The 14,894-nt window shown below is 40.6% G+C and overlaps 1 protein-coding gene across 3 annotated transcripts in view; it reads left to right on the top strand.

Annotated features, from left to right (window-relative positions):
- PLEKHG2 (pleckstrin homology and RhoGEF domain containing G2) overlaps positions 1 to 14,894 on the top strand; it is a 1,701,404-nt gene that overhangs the window by 1,373,200 nt on the left and 313,310 nt on the right. The gene's annotated exons all lie outside the window — the stretch shown is intronic.

Genomic DNA, 14,894 nt, shown 5'->3' with positions numbered 1-14,894 from the left:
AATAGACTTCCCATACATATCAAGCAGAGCACCTTGCTGGACCTGATCATTACTAACATGGGTGTCCATTGATCTACACCAGTAGTCAACTCCTCCCTGGTTAGATCCAACCACAAACTAATCACCTTGGAAATCCACATACCTCCCACCCCCACCCCCCGCAAAGGTAACCACCATGAAAAACTTCTCCAAAGCTAACTTTGGGCTCCTAAAAACAAAGGTGGCTAACTTCACGGCACCCATGCAAATGGAGATCAGTTGCATGACTGCCAAGTCATACACCAATGCACTGTACGAACATGTACACAAATGCATGGATCTTGCCATACCCAACAGAACCAAGATGCTCTCCTCCAAAAAAAGGAAGCCGATCTGGTGGTCCCCTGCCATAAACAAACTCTACAACAGAAGGAGGAAACTGATGTGGAATAAGGTGAAGTCCCAAGACTGGAATAACTCCCTTATCAGCCTCAACAAAAAGTTGAGATCCCTCATCAAATCCTCTAAAGCTAGCTCTGAAAACAGAATTGCAGCAGATAGTAAAGACAACCACAAGGCCTTCTATAGTTATATAAAGAATCTCCACGACAATACCCAGATTTGCAATGAGCTACTGCACAATGGTACCTCCTATACTGAGCCAACAGATATTGACAATATACTGGCTGACAGATTCAGTGCCAACTTTACCCCTCTCCTCCCCAAAGGACCAATCACAATACCAGCAGATTGCCAGGCACCCAGTATTACTGCTGCACAGGTTAAAACAGCACTGTCCAAGGCCAAGAATACAGCTTCTATGGGACCTGACAATATCCCTGGCTATGTTCTACATGAACTACAGAATGAATTGACACCTCACCTGTGTGCTCTGTTCAGTCACAATCTCACCTCAGGCTTTGTCCCTACCAAATGGCGCACTGCTACAGTCATCCCTCTCCACAACAGAGGAGCGACTACATACTCTGGGAACTATTGCCCCATTAGCCTGATGAGTCTGATATGCAAAGCTATGGAACACATCATCATGGACTTAATAAACAAGGATGTAGGGAATCTCCAAACTCTGGATCCCACACAGTTTGGATTTGTAAAGGGCAGATCATGCCTGCTCAACTTGGTCAACTTCTTTGAGTTAGTCACCAAAGCTGTGGATGAAGGCAAGGTGGTTAATACAGCCTACCTTGATCTGGCCAAGGCCTTTGATATCATTCCTCACTCAGTTATCATAGAAAAACTCACTAAGCTATGCATCAACCCCTATATCACTAGGTGGGTTGCAAACTGGCTCATAGGTAGAAACCACAGTGTGAAAGTAGCTGACTCCAAGTCAGACTGCCGACCAGTCATGAGTGGAGTCCCACAGGGTTCAGTCCTGAGTTATCTCCAGTTTGGTATGTACTTCTCTGAAGTCCAGGCCAAAAAGAAGGGAGTCTGGCTGACAAAGTTCACAGACGATTGCAAGTTGGGAGCTATTATTAACTCCCCGAGTGATGTTGACATTGTACAGAAAGTCCTCACTGAGAACAACAACTGGTATCAGAACCACGGCCTTAAGCTCAATGCCAAAAAATGTGTCATCATCCCCTTTGGGAAAAACCCAGTTCCCATGAATTACCACATTGATGGTAGTCCACTGAACACAGAAGGCAGTATAAGAGATCTGGGAACACAGGTTGACAGCAACCTTTCTTTTGACCACCACATTTTCACTGCAGTTAGAAAGTCCTTCTATGTGGCACATCTCATTACTAAGGGTTTTGCATCCAGGAGTACAATGCCCCATTTAGCATGTACCTCACTAAACATCTGCAACAACTGGTGAGTCCACAAAAGTACCTCACAAAGAGGATCCTAGGCCTTAAAAATTTGTCCTATATGGACAGACTAAAAACACTCCAACTATTCTCTGTCTCATATTGTCTACTTCGAGGTGATCTCTGCTTGACTTACAAAGCCATGTCTGACCCAGCTCTGTTAGAAATGCTACATCTAAAGAAATCCCAATCCTTCTGCACCACACACTCCAGAGACCTCAACCTCATTACCACAATCAACAGAACATGCTGGAGGGACAGGTTCATAACCCAGAGACTGCCCATGCTATGGAATAGACTTCCCATACATGTCAAGCAGAGCACCTCACTGGCCCTCTTCAAGAGAAATCTCGATGAATGAATGTGAAATAGAAAATTCACCCCAGGGATCACTCCAGTGGCTTTACTCAATAGAGGCACTGGGAACTAAGGTCGGGTGGCATGATGCCAGGGTAATCCTATGGGCTATGCTTGTAAAGGCCCCAGGGCCATTAGCTTAGTAAAAACCTATCAACCTATGAACCTATAAGAGATATCTTGATGAGTGGATGAGTAATAGAAAGTTCACCCCAGGATCACTCCAGTGGTTCTACCTGATAGAGGCACTGGGAACTAATGTCAGGCAGCACGATGTCAGAGCACTTCTATGGGCTAGGCTTGTAAATGATCCAAGGCCATTACCCTAGTACACACCTATGAACCTCACATTTTAAAGAAATGCCATAAAATACTTGAAATTCATATTAAACTGCCTGTAGAAGTACATGTTATGTGAGATGTAATAAGTATATGTGCCCTGCAGTTGGGTATTATGATAAAGTTCTACACCCTTGCCCCATCTGAATGTTTGCATGAACTTCAGCTCCCCTACAGACCTGCACTGGTTTAAGCAGGTAATCACAGAATGAATGGAAGGAACAGAAGGAATGCTGTGGAGGTTTTGCATCACTTTTATCATGTGTAAGACTATTAGGGTGCATCACATTGTTTGAATAGGCCTCCTCATCTAGGGATACCAACTCATTTGTAAGTAATTCTTCCAATTTTCAGATTTTTTTTCAGTATTATCTGTCTTGTTAGTAGTCACCATTTCTATTTTTACTTTTTTTGTTATATTTCAGACTTTTTGTAGATTTTATTATATGGCTGAAGTTATGGTTTTATGTGAAGTCTGTTTTTAAGCTTTGCATTCAGTTGTGGTCAGGTGTTGATCCAATGTCTTCATTTTCGGTAGTTAAGGAGAACATCTTTTTAATTAAATTTACTGTTTCTTTTGTTTTTAGCTGTGTTTTCAGTTAATGGGTTTTAGTCGTGTTGGGGGTTCAGTCATTAGTTCCTACAGCATCGTGCTCCATTTTTGGGTTTTATGATTGGGAAAGGACCACAGATATCTACACAGAAAAGAACATGATCTTAACAGGATGTTAGATGATATAATTCTTTTCAGGATAGTCTCATTTTTCCCATTTGGGGACATTCCTAGTTTATTTTTTGTTGAACATTTCACACTGAAACTATTACATCTGATGTTGTAAATCTTTGTTTATTCATTACAATTAGGACTTTGGTTCCATCCTCGGAACTGATATGGCCGTTTCCAAGCTTGCACCAGACAAAAAGTCTCAGCTAAGACCTACCCACAATGCCCCTCTCCTAGTTACTCCAGATCTCGTTTGCCACATCACTATTTAGCCATGTCAAGACATTTCTCTCAGCTATATGAATTGTTTTTTGATATTTCATGATTATTTACTTCAAAATTTGATCTTTTGTTAACCCTTTTTACTTTTCTTACCCTACCGCATATTTTTACCATATTTAAACTCTTACCCTTATGGTAATTTCTTTCCCTTTACCATTGTTGGTAAACCCCTCTCTTTCCCTACCCTTCTTAGGGTATTTCTGTCCTTTCCATGGTTGGTACTTAAATAAAAAAGGGGGGGGGGATTATATACACTTTTTCTATGTTTTGTATTGTTTCCTTTTAGGATGTCAGAAAATAAGTCTAGTTCTGGATTTAAACAGTGGTCGGAGTGCGGACGAAAACTACCCCTCTCTGACACTCATGATTTGGGTATCTACTGTTTGGGTTTTCCCTCATCTAACTGTTAAGCCACCATGTGTAATTTGTAAGAATTTTTTCTTCCAGAACACTGAACGAGAGGAAAAATAAACTGATATTAAAAGGCCTCCTCAAAACATCTTTTTCTGTGGCTATCTGTGGTTCGGAGGTCTCATCCCCTCCACTAAATCCCATAAGAAACATTCTTCAAAGTCCCTTCCATCATCTCCCTCAGGAGACCCTAAGGAACTAAGTCATAAGAAAATAAAAATTTCAGTATCGATGGTGCCAGCGGCTGCTTTGGCACCGTCTTAATTGACTATACCATTACTAGCACCAAGTTTGTCGGTGCAGACGCCTGCGATATCGAGTTTATCAGTACAGACACTCACGACACTGATTTTGTCAGTGCAGTCTCCTTTGGCACCATGATTGTTGGTGCAGACATCTTTGGCACCACTGTTGTTGGTGCAGTCTCCTTTGGCACCATGCTTGTTGGTACAGACACCTTTAGCACCACTGGTGTTGGTGCAGATTCCTTCGGCACTGTGTTTGTCTGTGCAAGACTCCTTTGGCGCTGTGTTTGGTTGGTGCAGACACCTTCGGCACCACTGTTGTCAGTGCAGTCTCCTTCAGCACCATGTTTGTCAGTGCAGACACCTTCAGAACCACTGCTGCTGGTGCAGACTCCTTCAGCACTGTGTTTGTGTTGGTGCAGACTCATTCAACACTGTCTTTGTGTCAGTGCAGACTCCTTCAGAACCATGTTTGTGTCAGTGCAGACTCCTTTGCCACCGTGTCTGTGTTGGTGCAGACTCCTTCGGCACTGTGTTTGTCAGTGCAGACTCCTTTGACACCCTGATTGTCGGTGCAGGCACTTTCGGCACCGTGTTTGTTGGTGCAGACACCTTCAGAACCACTGTTGCTGGTGCAGACTCCTTTGGCACCATGTTTGTGTTGGTGCAGACTCCTTCAACATCATGTTTGTGTCAGTGCAGACTCCTTCGGCACCATGTTTGTGTCGGTGCACACTCCTTCGGCACCATGTTTGTGTCGGTGCAGACACCTTTGGCGCCGTGTTTTTTGGTGCAGACCACTATTCCGGCTCAGACTCTAATGGCACCACCTGCCCTTGGTTCATTCCTTCATGCAAGGTAGAACTAAATATTCACCATCTATAGACCCTTTCCTTGGCAGCCAGTATAGTCCCTTTTTGGACAGACCATAATCCCATCGTGGATGTCTATGAGGTCATCTAGGAGCCTTTTAGAACAAGATGTAGTGCACCTTGTAGCTGCTTTTGGCCAGTGGAATCTCTACCCCATCTAAAACTACTCTTCCTTTTGAAGGTAGCCCTTTCTCTCCACAGATTCCAGTTTTTTCTCCTCCTTCAACTTCAGCTGAAGCTTCGAGGCCCCTTCATCCAAACAAATCCCCTTTACTTCAGTAGTGGATCTCACTCTGGAGCCAGAGTCCTCCTTATAGCCTTTGGTGCATTGGACATTGGACCCTTCTCAGAGTAGTGGCTGTGACGTTGGTGCAGGGGTCCCTCGGTCGACAACAATTTTTTCCATGGTGCCTTCCACGGATTCCCTTGCTCCTTTGCTTCACAGCCCTCTTGGGACTCCGCGTCTGGTGCTTGGTACATCGGAGCAGGGTGTGACCCCTGTTCCAAGTGTGTCATGCTCAGTTCTGGGCTCCCACTTCTCTTCAGGCGGGCTGGTCTTTCAGGCCATGGAGAGAGCTCTTGCCCCAGTAGGCAGACCATTACTGTTGGAAACTACTTCTTCCCTTCTTTCTGCACCTCAGCTGACACAAGCCATTACCTTTGCCGAGCCACCCTACCTCCTGGGTTACTCCACCTGCAAATGAGCTCGTCCAGCTCATCATGCGGCTTGTGTAGAAGGCACCAGACACCATAGAGGCTATTCCTCGGAGGCTGGACAAAAATTGTATCCCTCCCAGATGACAATCCACATTGGTTGAAAGGACTTCCAGTTGATGCCATGCTGGCGGTGGTGGCTACTAAGAAAGGGCTGGCAAAGCAGAGCCAGACTGTCCACTCACCTAACAAGGAGTCTAGAGCAGTTGACAGACTAGGGAAGCATGTATTTGCTTCATTAATACTCAAATTATACGGCTCATTGCACAAGGCTCCAGAGAGACCTCATCAACGATCCCGCTGAAACGTTGGCAGAAGCTGTGTCTGAGGAGGTTCGTGAAAAAGTAGCCTTTCAGTTAGCAACCCTTGAATCTGTCCCAAACTCCTCAATGCGTCTCATCTTGCACACTACTGAAGGAGCAGTCAGAGCAACAGGTGCAGGCATAGTCATGAGACGTCATGCCTGGATGCGCCTTTGTGACCTTGCGGACCCCTTCAAGGCTTCCTTTTTGAATGCTGCATCAAAGCATCCTCATTGTTTGGTCTGAAAGTCAAAGACACATTGGCAAGATGCTGTTAGTGTCCATTTCCCCTCCCCTCAATGATTCTACTCCAGAAATCAAAAGAGTGGGAAAATGTGGCACAAGGAATCACAGAGTTTTTTTCCAGGGGCAGAGGAGGCCTGCAAAACCAGGGTTCCAGGGATTTCTTCTCTGGTCAATCCTACCAGCGCTCATGAAGAGCGGTGTGGTTGCTTACCTCTGGAAGCAGTCAGGGGTCATTTTTCCTTGTACCCTTCTGCCTGGCAAATAACCACAGATTCTTGGGTACAATGGATCATTACCAGAGGTCATCACATCTCCTTCGACCTATACCCTGCGTCCCTCATGAAAATACCCAATGTACCACCCAATCAGAGGGAAGCAGTAAATTTAGAAATCCCAAAGCTGCTACCAAAAAAAAAAAGTCATCCAAACAGTCTCTCCAGACCAAACAGGAACTGGTTTTTACTCAAGATTCTTTTTAGCCCCAAAAAAGATAGGGGACTGGAGACGAATTTTGGATCTCAGCAATTTAAACATGTTTATAAAGATAGAGAAATTGCGGATAGTCACAGTTCAGTCTATCCTTCCAATGTTGGGAAAAAGACAATTGGATGTGCACTATAGATCTTCAAGATGCGTAATACCACATTAAAGTGGACAAATGCTCAAGAAGAGACCTACGCTTCTGAGAGGGAGCCAGTCACTACCAATTCCGAGTACTTCCCTTTGGACTCTCTGCAGCCCTCAGAGTGTTCACCAAGTGCATGGCAGTAGTTACAGCTCACTTGAGACTCCAGGGATTCCAGGTGTTTCCATATCTAGATGACCGACTCATTACCACCCCCACAAGGTGTCTACTGGAAGAAGCCCTGACATACTCTCTACACACAGAATGAAACCTGGGCATTTTCATAAATTGGGAAAAATCAAACCTAACCCCAACACAATCACTAGAGTTCATTGGGGTATTGTCAAATACCACCAATTGCACAGCATCCCTCACAGATCACAGGATTCTGAGAATAAAACACATAGGTTCAATCGATAATCTGTCAAAACAAGTCCAAAGCTCGATCTGTTCTACAGCTTCTAGAGTTGATGGCAGCATCAATCACCATTGTTCCCTTAGCAAGACTTCATATGAGATTTCTCCAGTGGCTACCTCTCACTCAGTGGTACCCATTACAACACCTATTATCCTTCCAAGGTGCAAACAGGACTTAATCTGGTGGATGTCACAAGATTCTCATCAAGGGTCTCACCCTTTCAGACCATCAACTGAAGGCCACAATGACCATGGTTGCCTCCCTGATGGGGTGTGGGGGGCTATGTCAGGGGAAAAACAGTCCAAGGCACGTGGTCGTAAACAGAGGCCTATCTGCATATCAATGTTCTAGAACTGAGGGTGGTGCTTTTAGCGTTTCAGGCATTTCATTCCATCCTCCCCGTTAGGAACAATTGCAATACAATCAGACAACATGTCAGTAGTCTGGTACATCAACAAACAGGGAGGAACCAAATCATACCCATTGTGTTGAGAAGCAAAGTGATTCTCATTGCCCCCTAATGGCCCCATCAAGTCTGGTTTCCTTTTCTATGGCCTCATCTGATTCACAGCTCATGGATCCTGGATCATTCCCAAGACCTGCTATCTCATCCTCAGGGACTGATTCATCTGAATCTCCACAGTCTCAAACTCACAGATTGGTTCCTCCACTTCCAGTGACTGCCAGGCTGCCTGACATCCCATCTCCTGTTCATGAAATTCTTTTGGCTTCACACAAACCTTCCACCAGGAAAGTTTATTCTGGTAAATGGACTAGGCTTTCTATTTGGGCCAAAGATCAGAACATAGATCTCTTCTCTGTGTCTGTTCAAAAGATCCTTCAATATCTGATGACTCTTTTACATGCAGGAGCCTCAGCATCGATGGTCACTGTACATTTAGCAGCTATCGCCAATTTTCATAATGGATTTGATAATTCTTCGATTATGTCACACCACCTATGCAAGACATTTTTGAAAGGAGTATTACATGTTAAACCTCCGGTCAGGCCTCCCTTAAAACCCTGGGGCTTGACTTTTGGTGCTTTAATCTCTCACAGGTCCTCCTTTTGAGCCCTTTGATTCATGTGATTTGAAGTTTTGTCATGGAAAACCTTACTTCTAGCAGCACTTACCTCAGCAAGAAGATTTTCTGACCTGTAGGCCTTGAGTGTCAAGAGACCTTACTTGATCGTCCACACGTATAGGGTGTCCCTTCGTACTGACCCTTCTTTCTTGCCCAAGGTCATTTTCCTTTAACCAATCTATTGACCTGCTGGTTTTCTTCCCTCAGCATTCTAATAGAGGGGAGTACCTTTTGCACACCCTTGATGTGCATCAGCAGCTTCGTTGTTATTTGGACAGGACTAAATCTTTCAGGAAAACAGATCAATTGTTTGTGGCCTTTGCAGGACCCAGATTGGGTAAACCTGTTTCCAAAGTGACTTTATCCTCCTGGCTTAGAAACGTCATTACCTTTATTTATTTTAACAGAATAAGCTATCCTTACCTTACAGAATAAAGGCTCGTTCTACCGGATCTATGGCTACTTCTGTAGCATTTCATTCCAGAGCCTCTATGGATGATATCTGCGCAGCAGCCACTTGGGCAAGACCTCATACCTTTATCTCTCATTACAAATTGGATTTGGCCTCCAGGGGACAAGCATCTTTTAGTTCTATGTTGCTCAGGAATAGCCTTCCTTAGGGCCACCCAGGACTCAAGTAGCTGGGGACTCGGTCCTAATTGTAATGAATAAGCAAAGATTTACAACATCAGATAAAGAAGTTATGTCTTACCATAACGTTCCATCTGTGTTGTAGATCTTTGTTCATTCATTACTTCCTGCACTCCTTCCCCCTACCGGGACTCCTGGTGGACTTTAGGAACTCCTGGTTAGGGTATTTGCTCAGACAGAGCCTTCTACTATTTTTTTATTATTGCTACCTCTATTATATAGGGGCAGGCAAATTCAATCTGGAGTAACTAGGAGAGGGTCTTTATGGGTAGGTCTTAGCTAAGAGTTTTTGGTTGGTGCGAGCTTGGAAACGGCAGTATCAGTTCCGAGATGGAACCAAAGTCCTAATTGTAATGAATGAACAAAGATCTACAACACAGATGGAATGTTATGGTAAGACATAACTTCTTTTTTTGTGTGGAGGTAGACATACCAAATGTATTGCCAATACATATGCTTTTCATTTTTATATGAAATATTGCTTATTGTAAATCTGGTTTGTGCTTTTTTTCTTTTCTTTTTTCTTTTGCTTTCTTATTTAATATTGCCTTAAGCATTTAAAAATGTAGCACTGGAAAACCCATCAATTGAAATGTAATCATTGTTAAAATCAACACAAGTGAGTGATTTTGCACTTCTTATACTTTAACGTGACTTCATTAGACATAACTATGAAAATAACTCATATAAATAAGAAACATAATTTGAAACATCTAGTAGTAATCAACAAACTATTAAACATTTAGCCAATAAGATAACTTGTTCTGTTATTCCAATTTAAAGCACTAGTTTATAACATTTATTTATATCAACCTGCTATTCTTTATGTTGGCTTTATTATTACAACTTCATTTAAGCCTGAGGCTATGTTAGCACCTTATTTGAGCTGCCATTTTATCTAAAATAAATGCCAAGTCTCCACCTTTTATTTTAGGCTCAACCTTTTCTAAAACCAAAAAAAAAACTTATTGGCATCTACAGTTTAATAAAAGCTTATATAAAACATTATATTTTTCTATTTATGGCATAATTATGACCCATATTTTTAGTAGTTCTCCCAACGAAGCCTATACATATTACATAACTAGTCACATATACTATATTTTAGACACACATGTATATCTTTCTGCACACCCCTAAGTCTGTCTTGTATATTAGGGTTAGTAAGGCTATTTGACAAATATATATATATATATATATATATATATATATATATATATATTGATAGATTTACAAGCCTTACATCCACCAGAGTTACGTGTACCTTTAATTTTATTGTTCTGGCAGCCATACTTATATTATCTCTCCCCTATACAATTAAAATGTTCTTAAAGTGTGATCTTCTCTCTGTCTAAAACATGGGTTCAATACTCATTGGTTGTGACTAAATCAGATGATCGGGCAATCATTTCTAATTATTTCTTATTATAGATGTTATTCCCACTTTACCCACACTAAACTTAACATATATCTTGGCCTTTTTATTACTTGTAGAAACATCCTTATGTCTAAGGATCACATTTATTTTTTAATCTTGTTTTATGAGTGGGCCAGTTCTTTCTTAAGCATTTTTGGTATGGAATTTCTTTCACGTTTCACATTATGCTTGCAGCCATTTTGTGCAACTTTTTCTGAAGTTTAGTAAGGATCTTTTATGTTTCAGTTAGTTCAGCCTTTTTGTGATATTTTCTATTAAGTTTTGTATATTTGTATTGTTTTTAATTTTGATTTGGGGACAGAAGAGCTAATGTAGATATAGTTTATTAATTAATAACTTAATTATTTTTTGGTACATGTAGACCACTGATCTGACTAGACAGTTTTCAAGCTCAGCCCAGATTATAAGACCGTGAGTAAAATTTTAATGCAATATTATAAAATTATATCTAGGAAGAAAAAGTGATAAAAATGTTTAACATATTGTAGTTACAAGTTATTTACACATTCAGACTGTAGGCAACATCTCAGTCAAATACTTATGTTGGTGAAAGATATAGTGAGGCAAGACGAGAAGAGTGAAGGGGAGTGATAAACTCCATATGGAAAAGACATTTAATGCCACTTTGTTAACCCCCCTCTCCCACCAAACAATGTGGTTTTGCCCCAAATTGAGTAACATCAGCTTTTAATATGGATTACATCATTCATTTCTACCTATCTCTAAATCACTTCTTGATCCAGAAGCTAATTGAATAACAAAACACCTCTGCAAAGGTCCTCATATAATAAACTCTCCTAAGCATTCAAGTTTCATATTGCACAGCTAAACTCCATTTCCACTATATAATACAAATAACCACTGAAACACAGTGTTTGGTCTCATCCTTCAAAGCAAACATGATAAATGTAATTTCCTGTCTATCATGCCCAGTGCAGTAAGTGATCGTTGGCTAATAATTAACTACATGTCACTAAAATACAAAGGGACCTCATCTTGTAATGATTAGGGGCTAATCTTTCCCATTGGAGAAGGATATACGTCTTGGACTAACTATTGCATGGGTTGACAGAACTCCTTTAGGTATACTCCACTCTTGACATATTTAATTCCATACTTAATGCCTATCCTTCAGCATAAAAACAATGGCTATCTCTCCTCTGCTACTTTCCTAGACCTATCTAAAGCATTTGACATGGTCCCATACAAACAACTTATCTCTGTCCTCAGTAACCTATCCTTCTCACATTCAGTCACCAACTGGTTTCAGAGTTATCTGTCTGACCGCCAACAATCTGTTGTATGGCAGAATGACATATCTCCCCAACTACCTGTCTCCATAGGGGTTCTCCAAGGATCCATCCTTGGACCCCTACTCTTCTCTGTTTTCACCAATAATCTAGCCTCTGCCACCAAACATGGCACACTCATACAATGCGCAGATGACTCAACCATCATCTGCTCAGCCCAGTCCCTACCCAAACTGCAAAAAGTCACACAGGAAGCCTTTTCCTCTGTTGAAACTTGGTTATCCGATGCCCAATTAATACTCAACCCAAACAAAACTAAACTACTCATCTTACAACCCACCAAACATACTCAAAACAACTCTCACTTTAACATCACAGCAAAAGACAACACCACTATATACCCAACTGAACACACCAAATTGCTAGGAGTGGAAATAGACAATAAACTAAAATTTGACATTCACATATCCATGACCATAAAAACAGTCCACAAAAAACTAGGATCATTATACAAAAATAAGCAACTTTTCACCAAAGCAGCAAAGATTTCAATAGCAAATTCCCACCTTATCTCCACCCTACTTTATGCCTCTCCAATATATACCAACCTAAGGCAATTCGATCTAAAGAAGCTAGAGACCTGCTACAACAAAATCACCAAATTTGCCACAGGGGCATCCTACCGTAGTCACCACTGTCTCTCACTTGCTGAACTGGGCTGGCTTGAACTCCCTCACCTCCTTCAATGGTATCAACTCTCACTCGCCCACAAACTAGTAAACCATCCACTAAATGTCCCATCCCTCCAGAATCTACTCCAACCCTATCGCACCACCAGACCACTAAGATCCAGCAACAAAAATCACTTGCAGATCACTAAAGCCAATAACTCTGCTGGCGAAGCACTATTCTCTTGCACCATAGCCAAATTATGGAACTCCCTCCCACCCACAATTACCTCCATACCATCATGCACCCACTTCAAAACTTTACTAAAAACACACCTAAAAACATGCTGGTTATGATCTTGCAACTCCCACTTTAATATCACCCACCCCATCCAACCACTGCCTTCCTTTCCACTCCACTAACTACCTTGATTATAGCAAGCTCAGATGCTAATAAGCCTAGTACTTATTATACAGCAGGAATTTCTTATTGTAACATTTGTTAATGTCTGTTATGTACTTCACAGATAAAGATTCTAGTTGTCTACTGATGTACTATATTCTTCATCTGTAAATATGTTGTAAGTAATTGCTATGTAAATTGTTAATTGCTATGTAATCCAATGTAACTACTGTCTGTTTATTTTAACTGTGGAACTTTTCTCCCCGGACCTCCGCTGAAAATGGACCTATGTCCAGTCGGACACTCCCGGTCAACAAATATAAATAAATAAATAAATAAATAAAATAAATAAACAATACAAAATCAAATCCACTCTATAAAGCATTGCATCAGAGATAAATGTCCTAAATAATCAAAGATCTCAGACAGCTACTTCATACCTGTGACAAAGTCTTGTATTAATGAAAAACTTCAAATCTACCAATAGATTTAAATTCATAGATTAATACTAGGCTAATTGCTCTATATGAGCCATTTTAAGCCTAGCCAATTACCCATAAGAGAATCAAACTCTGCACCTTGTGTTTACAAAGCAAACACCTTGATATTATACCAACCTCCCTGAACAAATGTGGAGAACCATTGCAGTTTGGAAATCAATGGGGGATTCATAGTTGTTTTGTAGTGAGGTACACAAATACACCAAGTGGGCTGTAGTGAGATTAGAACCCCTACCTATTTAATCTTACACACAAAGTTGTCATACTTTAAGACATGAAGCCAGAACAGCAACAGAAACAACTAAATCTAACTGTTATAAAAACAAAATCTATTCCTTGAAAAATATACTGGGCAGAAATGAAATATCTATTAAATAAATATAAGCCATCCTGAATATGCATCTCATATAAACTATTTAAGTTTGCATTTAGATGTATTGGTATTGATAATGATTGGTGTTATTATTATGTTTTTACTTCTTTATGCAATGTAGTGTTTTCTTAACTCCAATTTTCATCTGTATATTATGTAGCTAGAGTTGATCATATGATAACATCCACGGAATTTAGATGAATTACAGATAATGTGTGCAGAACAGACAAACAAAATATTTTATTTTAAAGATAGACTTGTGTCTGTTTTTTTCCCACCACCTAACCTACAAGTACATTTTGATTTAATTTTTCTTCAGTTGATAGGCTCATTTAGTTTTTTAGCCCTTGAGAGGTTAAGTAAAATAGGAAAGCAAACCATAATTTTTAGTCTTACTCCTGTACCAGCATGGATGAACATTTATTGCACATTAAAACCCTGCATGTGTCAACTGTAAAACCTACTCCCAGGGTCACTGCAGTTTGGTGCACAAAGGATAGAGACATCTCATCCCTGTTAAACGCAACAAACTAATGAATTATGTTATTTGGGCATTTCTTAGGAAAAACACAGAATTATTTTGAATTAATTTTGGTATTTGGACATATCTTAGGATTTGATAATGTACAGCATTTATGAACTCTGGCATAACTTGATAATGCAGATAATTAAGTTGTACTCTGTAGCTCAGCTTGAATTAGATTTGTAGCATGTACTTATATTTTTGTTGACTAGTGTATTCTCAAACATGATACTGTCACGCTCTACTGTTCTATTGTCAGTTATCACTATAAGGTTTGTGACCATTACCAAGGTAATTTATGTAATTAAGTTATTGAAGCATTAGAATTACAACCATTTTCATTTTCAAACTGTTTTTCAAGAGTTTATATGAAAACATAAATTTATATAGTACCTCCTATTACTTGAAAACTTGCTATGATTTCTTCTGCTCCTCAGATTTTTCATGAAGCACAACAGGAAAGGCTGATTCAGATTTTATGTGTTTCTAGCTAACATAATGTAGGTAGGTTCCAGCTAGAAACATATAATGTGGGTAGATTCATAGGTAAGTACTGTGCTATTTGCCCTTGGGGGCCACTTTCAGTGTACTCAGTTTCCCAAAAGTGAGAATCAAATCCTATACCTTATGTTTATGAGTAACCTGCTTAGC

Source organism: Protopterus annectens, chromosome 1.part0 (assembly GCF_019279795.1).
Source record: "Protopterus annectens isolate FY-2018-M chromosome 1.part0, PAN1.0, whole genome shotgun sequence".
NCBI classification, from domain to species: domain Eukaryota; kingdom Metazoa; phylum Chordata; order Ceratodontiformes; family Protopteridae; genus Protopterus; species Protopterus annectens.
The sequence above is the reverse complement of the archived record's forward strand: the minus strand, read 5'-3'. Positions and strand labels throughout refer to the sequence as shown.